This window comes from Rhinoraja longicauda, chromosome 19 (assembly GCF_053455715.1).
Source record: "Rhinoraja longicauda isolate Sanriku21f chromosome 19, sRhiLon1.1, whole genome shotgun sequence".
Lineage (NCBI taxonomy): Eukaryota > Metazoa > Chordata > Chondrichthyes > Rajiformes > Arhynchobatidae > Rhinoraja > Rhinoraja longicauda.
This window is the reverse complement of record NC_135971.1, coordinates 25970049-25983454: the sequence shown is the minus strand read 5'-3', so window position 1 is coordinate 25983454 and position 13406 is coordinate 25970049.

The following is a 13406-nucleotide window of genomic DNA, read 5'->3' as shown; positions in this document are numbered from 1 at the left end:
TATATCATCGGGATACATGAGACAACAATGAACAAGACCAAGCCAGCCAGAACACCAATATCGTGCTGTGCATTTTGTCTCAGAATGCGGATATCCTTTGATATTTCACGAGCTGAGCGATTCTCGCTGCTGGACATAGACATTGTCTTGTACAACGCGGAAACTCTCCAGGTCATATGAAGAATATCAAGGTTGGCGATTTGACCGTTTTGTTGGATTTAGATTGGCGAGCGTATCGGTGGCACCACCGTTGCTTGCTATTTTTCTCCCTTAGAGATAAATATAGATAAAGATAAATCCTTAGAGATAAATCTCTGGTTAACAATTATCCAGGTCTTGCTGCATTTAGATAGAATTGTTTCGCTTGCTGAGGAGTTGCAAAGGAAATTGAACATTTTCCAAAAATGACCGGACATTCTTCACGTTTGACCTCATGATGGTATATCAAATAAGAAGCATTTCTGAAACAGCTCAACGCTAAAATCATCAACAAAATCGTCGAATAATTGGACTTTTTGCCCTTTGCAAAGAAATCAATGTATTACTGCACACAAACCAAGAATAAATTATCTGTACTATGGGAATTCATAACGTTGAATAAAAGTTGAAGCCAAAAAAATGCGAGGGGACGTCAGGTTATGGGTAAATATTTTTATTATTCTGCTCAGCCATTTGCCATACCCTGGTTGAGTGCTTAGTCGTTCTCTTTTTCTTTTAAGAGATCCTAAAACATAACAGGGTATAGAACACGGATGGTAACGTTTAGGCGCTTCCGAATAGCGGACGGCCAGGCAGTAATACATAACGCAAATAAATGCAATGTTGCAGGTAGGAGCTGATAGTTCAAGAGTAGGCAGGTCGAGTAGGGGGATAGTTAAAAAGAAATAAACAGATCAATTCCAGAAATTACCTTGGTTTTGTTACACTAAAGCTATGAATAATATCATTGAGCAATTGGTGGCAAACATCTTAACGTTCGTACTTTATAAAATTCCTTAACGTTAAAAAATTAATTCATTTAATGACAATACACGTGTTTGTCTCTGATATACGCGCATTTAAGCATCATACCTTTGAACCAGTGCCAATTGTGACATTTCGTCGTTAATTGCATTCAAATGTGCCTGAAGATTCCAAAATACTGCGGGGCCATGAATCTTATGCCGAATATCGTGGGGAACACGTGTATCTGCATTTCAGGGCGAAAAATGCATTACACTAACATATACTGATTACTCGTCGTATTTTGTTAGCAAATTTTGAATACTGGAATAGCGTATTTTATTATTCAAACGAAAACAATGCATATATCTCAGTTGATAATGTGGCAACATAGATATTGTAGAAGCAATTTTCATATTGCAAGCAGGCCATTCCAAGGAGAAATAAAGACGTCGATTGTTTCTGTTTCTATTCCTTTGTCTTTTATGGAGACGGGCTTCAATTCAGTTCTCTGTCTTCTCACCGGGATCTGCAAATTTTGAGTTTAAAGAAGAGGATAAATCGGTTCGATCCTATGATGGAGTTCAATTTCATCGCTGAGTCAGCTCAGCTCACCAAGCACTCATCGTTGCAGAAATCATGCAGAAATGTACGTTTCCTCCCGAAAACCCTCTCAGGTTCCTGACAACCTCCCCTAGATTATGCGGTCGGGCGCGCTTGGGATGCAGATTACTGCAACCAATTAATTCACCGAATGGTGCATAACTTCCTGATGTCTTTGCCGACTTTCCCCTTCGTAAACAGATTTCTTAGTTCCAATGTTTTGATCTGCTTGTAGCTAGCAGAATCTTATTATTGTCCAGAGGTGCACCCTATCAGTCGTTCGGATGTGCAATTCCTCTGATGATGTACCCTGTTTTTTACTGATGTTCGTTTAAACATTGTCTCCCTAAACGCCAACGACTGTAGGATAGATTAATATCTTCTACCACGTGGTGGATTTCTTGTGAACATGCCATTGCGGTTACCTGGGCACATCTTACATAAAGCAAGGGGTCGATATGTAATGCACGTTGAGCGTCTCAACGCAAAGAATTTGCTTTTCGAACCTGTGATCAATCCAGCGAGGAACGAGAACAACTAACATCTCACCGCTAACATATCGTATATCAGGCACAATTCAATAGTTAAAGTATGTTAGGAGGAACGTACTATTTGCTCTAAGAGCAGGTGGACAATCAGCTTGTATCTATGCATTTATTATCAAAAGCATCAGATATATATTTTTTAAAATTCGGAATATTGCAATGATTTATCCATCTTACCATTTGTTGGTTCGGCTTCTTCTGTAAAATGGCATATAGTTCGTATTAACATTAACGAAAGTAGAAATATTCACACATAAAATAATAGAAAGTTTTCCCACAACTCATTTTTGGTCACACTGCAAAGAAGCATAACTACAAAAATATGTTTCAGGTGTAGTGCGAATTTTGTTGGTCAATTTTCGTTTATGTGGACCTGATAAATTTGCAAGCAAGCAAAGAGAAACATGATCAAGAACCTGCGCATAGAAAATAAAACATTGAAATAAATTATAGCACGTCCTTCTTTTTTTTAAAAACCTATTTTTATTGAAACTCTCCGCTGTCTACATCATTGTTCCATTTGACTGAGAACGAAGGGCAGCTACGGAATGAGTTGTTGCACTTAATGCGCCTGACTGAAGAAAAACTCAAGTTCCCCGCCAAACAGACTGAATTGTAGTGCACGACAATCCACTCAACCCATGCATATTATCCACACAATACACGTTAGTAGAGAGGGAGTTGTAGCAACGATATCCGGAGGTGGACTGTGCTTCATGGCATGGAGTACTTGTAGGGTCAATAAATGCGTAAATCGCAAATTACCGTCTAAAATATCTTCTTCTTTCGGAGAGTTTGGAGTCATCTTTCGGCCGACCATATCTGCATCAAATAAACATGTGACTGTGAAGTGTGTATTCCCAGAAAACGTCGTTGGCATACACAGAATAGACGTGGAATATATGCCTTCAGCAATTAAAAGTGTATGGAATTTTAAACGGAGCATGTTAAGATAATTTTCACGAAACGTTATTTCTCTGCTGGTATTTCACACGACCAAGCATATTATTCAAACCGTTAGAATTTCACGAATTCTAGCGAATTCTGGGTACTAGCGAAAAAGTATACCGTGTTTACAACGTGTTACCTATTTACAACGTGTTACCTATAATCATCACTGATTTGCTCATTTTGTCAGAAAATAATTCCTTTAACTTTTATAATCAATCCATGACCTGTTCTTTATTATTTTCGCGATTTTTTTAGTGGTCTTGATGGTATGCAGACGCGGATCATATTCCATTTGAATGTTAATTTCTGACCAGCGTCGCATTATCCATTTTCGACAGAGGTGCGATGCTTCATATTGCCAGTGCCAAATGCCTATTCATTCGCCATGGATCAACAGTAATTTAAATCTGGAAAGTAGTCGGGCGAGTTCATTTTTACTGAACAAGTCCTCGTATGTTGCAAAACATACTTGTCTAATAAAGTATGATTATGATTATAATACGTCCACGTAGAGCATATTACCTCGTTCCTTGTACCGCAGCTTTATTTCTGAAGAAATGAAAATTGTATGTTTAGAGTATATTTGGCTGGAATAGATGATAATTGACCAATAATTCCAAAAGGAATCGGGACTGCGTGCGGAGGGACTGCTCACAGTCGTGTGTAAGTACACAATGTCTCGCTGCAGACATGCCAACGGAGGCGAATATACATTCCACCCAGCACTCAATCCATGATCTGTTCTTTAAAATGGAAAGGAGGAACCGAAGGACCGGTCAATTTTCTGTAATGAAACTGAATGTATTTACGTTTGCATTCATCCGAGCTCTTCAAGTGATTTTATCCAGTTTTGTCTTTGTTTATATATTTAAAGTAATATTGAATATGTCAATATACCCATCCGTTGGAAGCGTTGAAAGTGATTTGTGTATTCGTGTCGGAGGGGAAGCCTGGATGGAACGTAATTTTATGCTGCTCAAGACTCCAGGGCGCAATTAAATTGCGTTTTCCAACGGAGTATCGGTGATGTACGGGCCAATACAACAACATCCAGCATATTAAAGTATTCTCGGCGAGTGCATATACGCAGAATAAAGGTAACCCAAAATAGTAGCTAAGTATCTATATCTTGTCCTGAGCCGATGATCTAAAATTCAATTTGAAAATAAAGGTTTGCCTCTAATAATCTATAACCTATCTGCATGTTTGGTTGGAATTTGAAGATTTTATTCGTTAACATGTTCCTCATCCAGCGAGATAATTGAAGTTGCTTCGGAATTTGCGAGTTTGAGGATGCGTTACACGCCGACAGAATTTCGGTGTGGCGTTTTTGGGGCATTTGTAATTGGGACTTTTCGTGTAATATCAGCCACTTTGCCATTGTTAATATGTATTTGAGTTGTTTCACATCTAACCATTTTCTTATTCCGCAAAAGTGAAGTAAAACCATGGGCGAATTTAGCATTACATCAGGTCCAATACTGATGTCTGATACTGACGACTGTGTTACTCACCTGCTTTATAAAGGCAGCAAAGCTCAAGAAGCACAAGCCTTGCTGACAGTAATGTCTGTGGTCATGGAGTGCTTTAATTATGGCGCATCTTCACTCCTATCTCAAAATGAATCCGGACCCACTATAATTTTCCTACTGCCGTAAAGTATCAACGCATTATGCATTGATACTGGCCCTCCACTCATCACTTGATCACTGGGACAATAAAAACACAAACGTCAGGCTGCTGTTCATAGAATAGAGCGAGGCATTTAACACCATTCTCCCCTCCAAACCAGTTACCCAGCTCAGTAAACTGAGTATCTGCGCATCCCTCCGTACCTGAATCGCCTGCTTCTTCATCAGCAGAACCCAATCTGTATGAACTGGCACAATATATCCTCCACGATAGCCATCAGTACAAGAGCACAACAAGGCTGCGTGCATAGCCTTTTACTCTACTCATTCTGTATTCACAACTGTGTAACCGCTCATTGTTCCAACTCCTTCTTCAAATTCGCCGACGACACCACCAAATTACAGAGCAAGATGAGTCGGGGTATAGGAGGGAGATCGATGGAAACCAAATGGTGCCAAAACAACAACCTTGTCCTCAATGTCAGTAAAATAACGGAACTGAATGTAGACATTGGAAGAAGAAGTTTGTGGATCGACAAACCTGTCTTCATCGACAGGATGGTAGTGCAGAATGTCAAGCACTTCAAATTCCTGGGTTTGCATATCCCTGAATATTTGCCTGGACGCAGCACATTGATGCAACCATAAAGAAGAGCCAACGACGCCTCTACTTCCTTTGAAGTTTGACGAGATTCGGTTTGTCAATGAATAACCTCTTGCAAGTCTACGGGTTTACAATAGAGAACAGATTTACCGGTTGCATCTGGGACTAGGTTCGGCAAATTGTCTAGTCGCTATCATTCGCATGACTACGGCAAATCTCTCAAGATTGAACGGGGCGCTTTGCTAGAATGGGGTGCAAATCACCTACTCAGAATCTGAATTGGTTAACTGAAACTGGAATTCCTTCAGTAAAGAAGACGTAACTGATGCATTTCATTCCACAATCTATAATCTTGTTTAGTATGACTACAAATAACCACTGAGAGTGCAGAACATAAACCCTTGAGAGATGACGAGAAGAACTCATTAGTTAGTAAAACTAAGGTGGATGTGTTTCGCGACGCTAGTCAATAAAGATATCCAACAGGCACGATGAAAAGAAACACGAGTTTTACCGGGAACTTAAAGCAATCTTACTTTTCCACAATCCAGTGTCGTCTGAAAAGAGCATTTCAATGGGAATTGTTACATGTAAAATTATTTAATTACATGCCGAACAGTAGAACATAGCCGATTTTTAATCTGTACTGGGTGCATACATCGCATTTGAATGCGAAGATTAAATATTTGTTTAGCTGAAATCGACGTGCAAATAACTTGGTAATTATGTTCTGCACGATAAATTTCGGAGTTATGTCGTTGTTATCAAATGCATTATTCCCTTTTTGTTTAACGATAAATTCATCAACGAATGATATATGATGGGAAATCTTTATTTTGTTGCTGAGGTATATTTTTGGTTAATATCCGCGCCAAGCTTAAAATTGTCCTTTTATTCATTTTGAGATTCACGTGTATTCAATCGATTCAACGGATTAGATGAAATGCATATCGGCCCAAATTAAATTCGCCACGATGCAGCAATACACTACTGTACACAAAATTCCGCAATATGCTAAGAGACCTCCCCCGTCATGATATCTTACCGACTTGCGGAATAGGTTAAAAGTAAAAGTTTAGATTTTTTTGGTAGCTTGTTTGCAATACTTCTATGGCATAATTCACTGTCGCTTATCCATGAGAATCTAAATATTTAGTCTACACTTAAAACGTTGATATTCTTAAAGGGGCCTATAGGGGCATATTAAACCAGCACTTTAAATGATTTACATAGATAATCTAGACAACATCTGATGCAACTGATGTCCAAACATGTTAGTTCTTCCAACATGAAAAATCTGCAAGCCTGCAATTACACAGTAATTTATGTTTATTTTCCGAACATGATTTTTCTTCATACAACTCACCATCCTGAGTAATGAAACCCTTATTGACTGCACGTGCAGTTGCCGTTTTGAGGCAAATCAGACCCATAGTTTAAATACCGCAGTGCCCGAGTTGCGGGGAAGAAGAGGAACAGAATACGAACCACCTTGCTGGTAATCCACCGTTTGCTTTCTTGAATTAACAACTGTTTGCTTTCTTGAATTAACCATGCTATTATTAAAAGGTGAAAATGCATATGCACTGTTTACCTTTGGAGCCGTGAAATAGATTGATAGATTGATAGATTAATAAAGTCATATTATCGTTCACGTACATTGTATTGAAGTGGGATTTCTGTCCGTTATGCATTACCTTAATTTTGCTTGGAATAAACAACGGCGATGTATCCGGCATGTATCACGAAACCATTTCTGCATCTAAATTTCGTTCCCAATACAAATTGCTACGAAGACCAACCGTCCGCTGATCATTTGATGTCGAATCATTAATAACAAGACATTACATAGATACTGACCATTTTCAAACACTTCCACTGAAGGCCATTCAAAATATATATTCCGGATATGGAGTTAGGGTGACATAATTACCCGAGTTAACCGTGGTGAAAATTAGACACCACGCGCTCGAATCTTTGTTAGAATCATGGCTAAATCGAGGTATATTTTCCCTTGAGCGGCAATTTCTATATTCCGAAAGAGATGTTGCTTCATTTCAAGTTCCCACTGAATGAAAATCCGCTGAACTATTATCTCGTCAATGAACGTAAACAAACACGTGGAACCACTGTAATTGTGCAAAGTATATGTGTGCAATTGTGCAATTGCGCAAAGTACATTCATTTATCGAATCGACTCAAGAATTAAAAATAAATTCATTGCATTGTGACATACCTGAATCGAGATCACGGTATTTTAGATCTAATATAAATTAATGATATCGCAGGAGTCATAAATCATTCATTGGGAATAAGTCGGACAATTGTGTATTGCAGTTGTAAATACCTTTGGTGAAATGATCAATTCTAGTCTCAATATCAGGAGATGAATTATGCATAATGGAACAGTATATCAAATCGTCCTCCCTAAATATGAGGGCAGTCACATTTTAATTGGAAAAAAAAGAAACGCTCCAGTTCATTCAGAATAACTGCACGCAGAATTTCTCGATAACAGCTCGTATCCAGCTTAATAGGTTTCAGTTTGATGACCATCAGATCATTTGCTCTCTGGACAAAATTGTCATACGCATTGTCAATAACTGCATTGGTGCGGCAGCAAACTAGTTCAGAAGCATTGGGCAGGTCAGATAATGTTTCAAATGAACTCCCTTGTCTCCAAAAATAAACGATCTCTACAATACTGTATTGGAATGTAACTTTCTAGCTTGGTTCTTGCGTCTCTTTGGAGGGCTTGAGCATTGGCGTTCCTTCACATGATAGAAGGTGTTATGAATTAAACCAAAAGGGTTCTTATCTTCAGACCAAGACAAATGATTTAGTGATACAAATTGTCGTGACGTGATATCATACAACATTCTATTTAAATTAACCTTAAGTTATTTTCAGTTGAGATAGAATTGGACCGTTGCAAAACATATCCGAAAACGCACAGTATAATTTAATGATAATTATCTATATTATTATTATTATATATATAATAATATATATTAATTAATAAAACAGATTTACCCATCTCGGACCATGTACGAAAACACACGCACGTGAAGCACGAAACAAATTGAGGTATTATCGGATGGAGGTAATAGTTTGCGACCAAAGGAAGGCATACAAAATTTTGAAATCAGTCTGAAGAAAGTTCTCAAACCGAAACATCAAGCCTTCCATCTCTCCAGAGATGCTACCTGTCCCGACGAGTCCCTACAGCATGTTGTGCCTATATTATGTAAAACCAGTACCTGCAGTTCCTTCCTACACATGGAAAACGTTAACCTTAGCGCTGTTAAGACTAAGCAGTCAAAAGGTTTTATGGCCTTAGTCTTCGTTGGTGTTGTGGTTGGGAGAAATTCAAGTCAAGTCAATTTTATTTGTATAGCTCATTTAAAATCAACCCACGTTGACCCATGTGCTGTACATCAGTTCAGGTACTAAGAACGAATATACAATGGTACACAAACATAACAGCACATAGATAAACAGTTCACAGCGCCCCCAGATGGCCTCAAACGTTAGGGAGTAGAAATAGTTGTTTTTTTCATGTTTATTTAAAAAAAAATTTTTTTAATTGATTACAGTGCATAGTACAACAACAGTAAACCCCATCCCTCCCCTTCCCTACATAATCATGAAAACAAACAAACAAAAAAAACAAATAAATAAATAAAAATAAATTAAAAAAGAAACATAACTACAATGTGACAAAAAAGACAAAAGCACAAAAACATGAGGCAAGGTAATTTTCACAAGTCAAATATTTCAGTATTTTCACTACTGGATTCAATAGAAGGTACAAAAGCATGTGGCATTGAGGGGATAGTTTTACTTGTCCTTAATATGCTGTAGCACTGGGTTCCATATGTTAAAGAACATTTGAGGGTTGCCAGACAATTCATATCTCAACATCTCTACGTGTAGGATGCCCATTAATTCTCTTAACCAAGTCTCAAACTGAGGAGCAGAGTCTGATTTCCATAGTTTCAAAATACATCTGTTGGCAATTACCATACAATATACCAAGATTGTGCGAGCATTATGGTCTAGCTTCTCAAGCGTTGTGGAATACCCGAATAGAGCAGTTTCAGGGTCCGGAGTTAAAGTGACATTTAAAACAGTAGAGTACCATTGAAATAAAAGACACCAAAAGTTGTGACGTTTTGGACAAGTCCAAAAGTGGTGAGCGAGTGTACCCTCAGCAGTCTTGCATCTATTACACAAAGGTGAGAGATCAGGTGAGAGATTTTATGCAGCTTAACCTTAGAGTAGTGTAATCTGTGTATAACCTTGAATTGAATCAGTTGTGGCCTAGAATTAATAGAAGATGATTTTATACTTTTCAGTACTACCTTCCAGACATCGTCATCAATTTCAATGTTACGGTCTTCTTCCCAGGTTTGTTTCATTTTTAAAGTAGATTTATCTAGTTTGTTTGAAAAGATACCTACAAAAAATGAGATTAGGTTCTTTGCATCCGGGTGACATTAGACAATAGACAATAGACAATAGGTGCAGGAGTAGGCCATTCAGCCCTTCGAGCCAGCACCGCCATTCAATGCGATCATGGCTGATCACTCTCAATCAGTACCCCGTTCCTGCCTTCTCCCCACACCCCCTCACTCCGCTATCCTCAAGAGCTCTATCCAGCTCTCTCTTGAAAGCATCCAACGAACTGGCCTCCACTGCCTTCTGAGGCAGAGAATTCCACACCTTCACCACTCTCTTACTGAAAAAGCTCTTCCTCATCTCCGTTCTAAATGGCCTACCCCTTATTCTTAAACTATGGCCCCTTGTTCTGGACTCCCCCAACATTGGGAACATGTTTCCTGCCTCCAATGTGTCCAATCCCCTAATTATCTTATATGTTTCAATAAGATCCCCCCTCATCCTTCTAAATTCCAGTGTATACAAGCCTAATTGCTCCAGCCTTTCAACATACGACAGTCCCGCCATTCCGGGAATTAACCTAGTGAACCTATGCTGCACGCCCTCAATAGCAAGAATATACTTCCACAAATTTGGAGACCAAAACTGCACACAGTACTCCAGGTGCGATCTCACCAGGGCCCGGAACAACTGTAGAAGGACCTCTTTGCTCCTATACTCAACTCCTCTTGTTATGAAGGCCAACATTCCATTAGCTTTCTTCACTGCCTGCTGTACCTGCATGCTTCCTTTCACTGACCGATGCACTAGGACACCCAGATCTCGTTGAACATCCCCTCTTCCTAACTTGGCACCATTCAGAAAATAATCTGCCTTTCTATTCTTACTTCCAAAGTGAATAACCTCACACTTATCTGCATTAAACTGCATCTGCCATGTATCCGCCCACTCACACAACCTGTCCAAGTCACCCTGCAGCCTTATTGCATCTTCCTCACAATTCACACTACCCCCCAGCTTAATATCATCTGCAAATTTGCTAATGGTACTTTTAATCCCTTCATCTATGTCATTAATGTATATCGTAAATAGCTGGGGTCCCACCACCGAACATTGCGGTACCCCACTGGTCACTGCCTGCCATTCCGAAAGGGACCCATTTATCCCCACTCTTTGCTTTCTGTCTGTCAACCAATTTTCTATCCATGTCAGTACCCTACCCCCAACACCATGTGCTCTAATTTTGCCCACTAATCTCCTATGTGGGACCTTGTCGAAGGCTTTCTGAAAGTCGAGGTACACCACATCCACCGACTCTCCCCTGTCAATTTTCCTAGTTACATCCTCAAAAAATTCCAGTAAATTTGTCAAGCATGATTTCCCCTTCGTAAATCCATGCTGACTCGGAATGATCCTGTTACTGCTATCCAAATTCTCAGCAATTTCGTCTTTTATAATTGACTCCAGCATCTTCCCCACCACTGATATCAAACTAACTGGTCTATAATTACCCGTTTTCTCTTTCCCTCCTTTCTTAGAAAGTGGGATAACATTTGCTATTCTCCAATCCACAGGAACTGATCCTGAATCTATAGAACATTGAAAAATGATCTCCAATGCTTCCACTATTTCTAGAGCCACCTCCTTAAGTACCCTGGGATGCAGACCATCAGGCCCTGGGGATTTATCAGCCTTCAGTCCAATCATTCTACCCAAAACCATTTCCTGCCTAATGTGGATTTCCTTCAGTTACTCCATCACCCTAGGTTCTCCGGCCCCTAGAACATTTGGGAGATTGTGTGTATCTTCCTCAGTGAAGACAGATCCAAAGTAACGGTTTAACTCGTCTGCCATTTCTTTGTTCCCCATAATAAATTCCCCTGCTTCTGTCTTCAAGGGATCCACATTTGCCTTGACTATTTTTTTCCTCTTCACGTACCTAAAAAAACTTTTGCTATCCTCCTTTATATTATTGGCTAGCTTACCCTCGTACCTCATCTTTTCTCCCCGTATTGCCTTTTTAGTTAACTTTTGTTGCTCTTTAAAAGAGTCCCAATCCTCTGTCTTCCCACTCTTCTTTGCAATGTTATACTTCCTCTCCTTAATTTTGATGCTGTCCTTGACTTCCCTTGTCAGCCACAGGTGTCTCTTACTCCCCTTAGAGTCTTTCCGCCTCTTTGGGATAAATTGATCCTGCAACCTCTGCATTATTCCCAGGAATACCTGCCATTACTGTTCTACCGTCTTCCCTGCTAGGGCCTCCTTCCAGTCAATTTTGGCCGGCTCCCGCCTCATGCCTCTGTAATCCCCTTTGCTATACTGTAATACTGACACTTCCGATTTTCGATTAACAGTGCCCTATTGGCGCTCTTTTTAAACTGCCGTTCCTACCACTATTAGCAGGTACTTACTTTCAGCCAATGGTCATCCTCTCTCCAACTTCCGACCTTTTGCAGATTGATTATCAGTGCCCTATTGGCGCTCTTTTTAAAATGCCGTTCCTACCACTATTAGCAGGTACTTACTTTCAGCCAATGGTCGTCCTCTCTCCAACTTCCCGACCTTTACAGACTGATTAACAGTGCCCTATTGGCGCTCTTTTTAAAATGCCGTTCCTACCACTATTAGCAGGTACTTACTTTCAGCCAATGGTCGTCCTCTCTCCAACTTCCCGACGTTTACAGACTGATTAACTGTGCCCTATTGGCGCTCTTTTTAAACTGCCGTTCCTACCACTATTAGCAGGTACTTACTTTCAGCCAATGGTCGTCCTCTCTCCAACTTCTCGACCTTTACAGACTGATGAACAGTGCCCTATTGGCGCTCTTTTAAACTGCCGTTCCAACCACTATCAGCAAAATTTTGGACAATGAGTCGTCTTCGGGCAGGGACTCAAAAAGCGAATTGTTTTGTCGAACATAATTTCTCAGTTGTAAGTACCTGAAGAATTGAGTTTTGGGCAATGAGAACTTCGATTGTAGCTGATCAAATGATGCAAAGTGTCTATTTATGTAAAGATCTTTTATTGTAAGTATCCCTTTACAGCTCCATTCTCTGAACGTTGTGTCTGTAAATGATGGGGGAAAGCGTGGTTCTGCCAGATTGGGGCGTGCATTTACGTATTCGGAAGCTCACAAACTTTCCTAATTTGGTGCCATATTCTCTGAGCATTGGACAGAGTGAAGTGATCCTCTCTAAGAGCGGTGAGAGATCTGGGTAATGAAAGAAGGAGAGCAGGGAGAGAAGTTTTTGGGGTTAAGCTTTTTTCAATCGCCAGCCAAGGGGCAGGTCATACCCAACTCCCCGTTCATATGCATACTGCCAGTATACCATGACTCTAACATTGGCCGCCCAATAGTAATATAAAAAGCACGGTAACCCCAGTCCCCCCTGTTCCCTCGTTTTTTGAAGATAAACTTTTGAGATCCTGTGTGCTTTATATCCCCAAATAAATGGCATAATGATAGAATCGATTAACTTAAAGTAGGATTTGGGGATAAAAATAGGGACATTCTGAAATAAATACAGAAATCTCGGCAGGGAGACCATGTTTACTGCGTTCACGCGGCCAATCAATGAAATAGGCAACGTTCACCATTTCTCTATATTCTCCTTTAGCTTGTTCAACCTTTCGGCAAAATTAATTTTAAAAAGGGTGTTGGGGTTTTTTTATATTTTAATGCCCAGATATTTTATACTGTCCGGATTTGTTTTAAACTGCATGTTGGC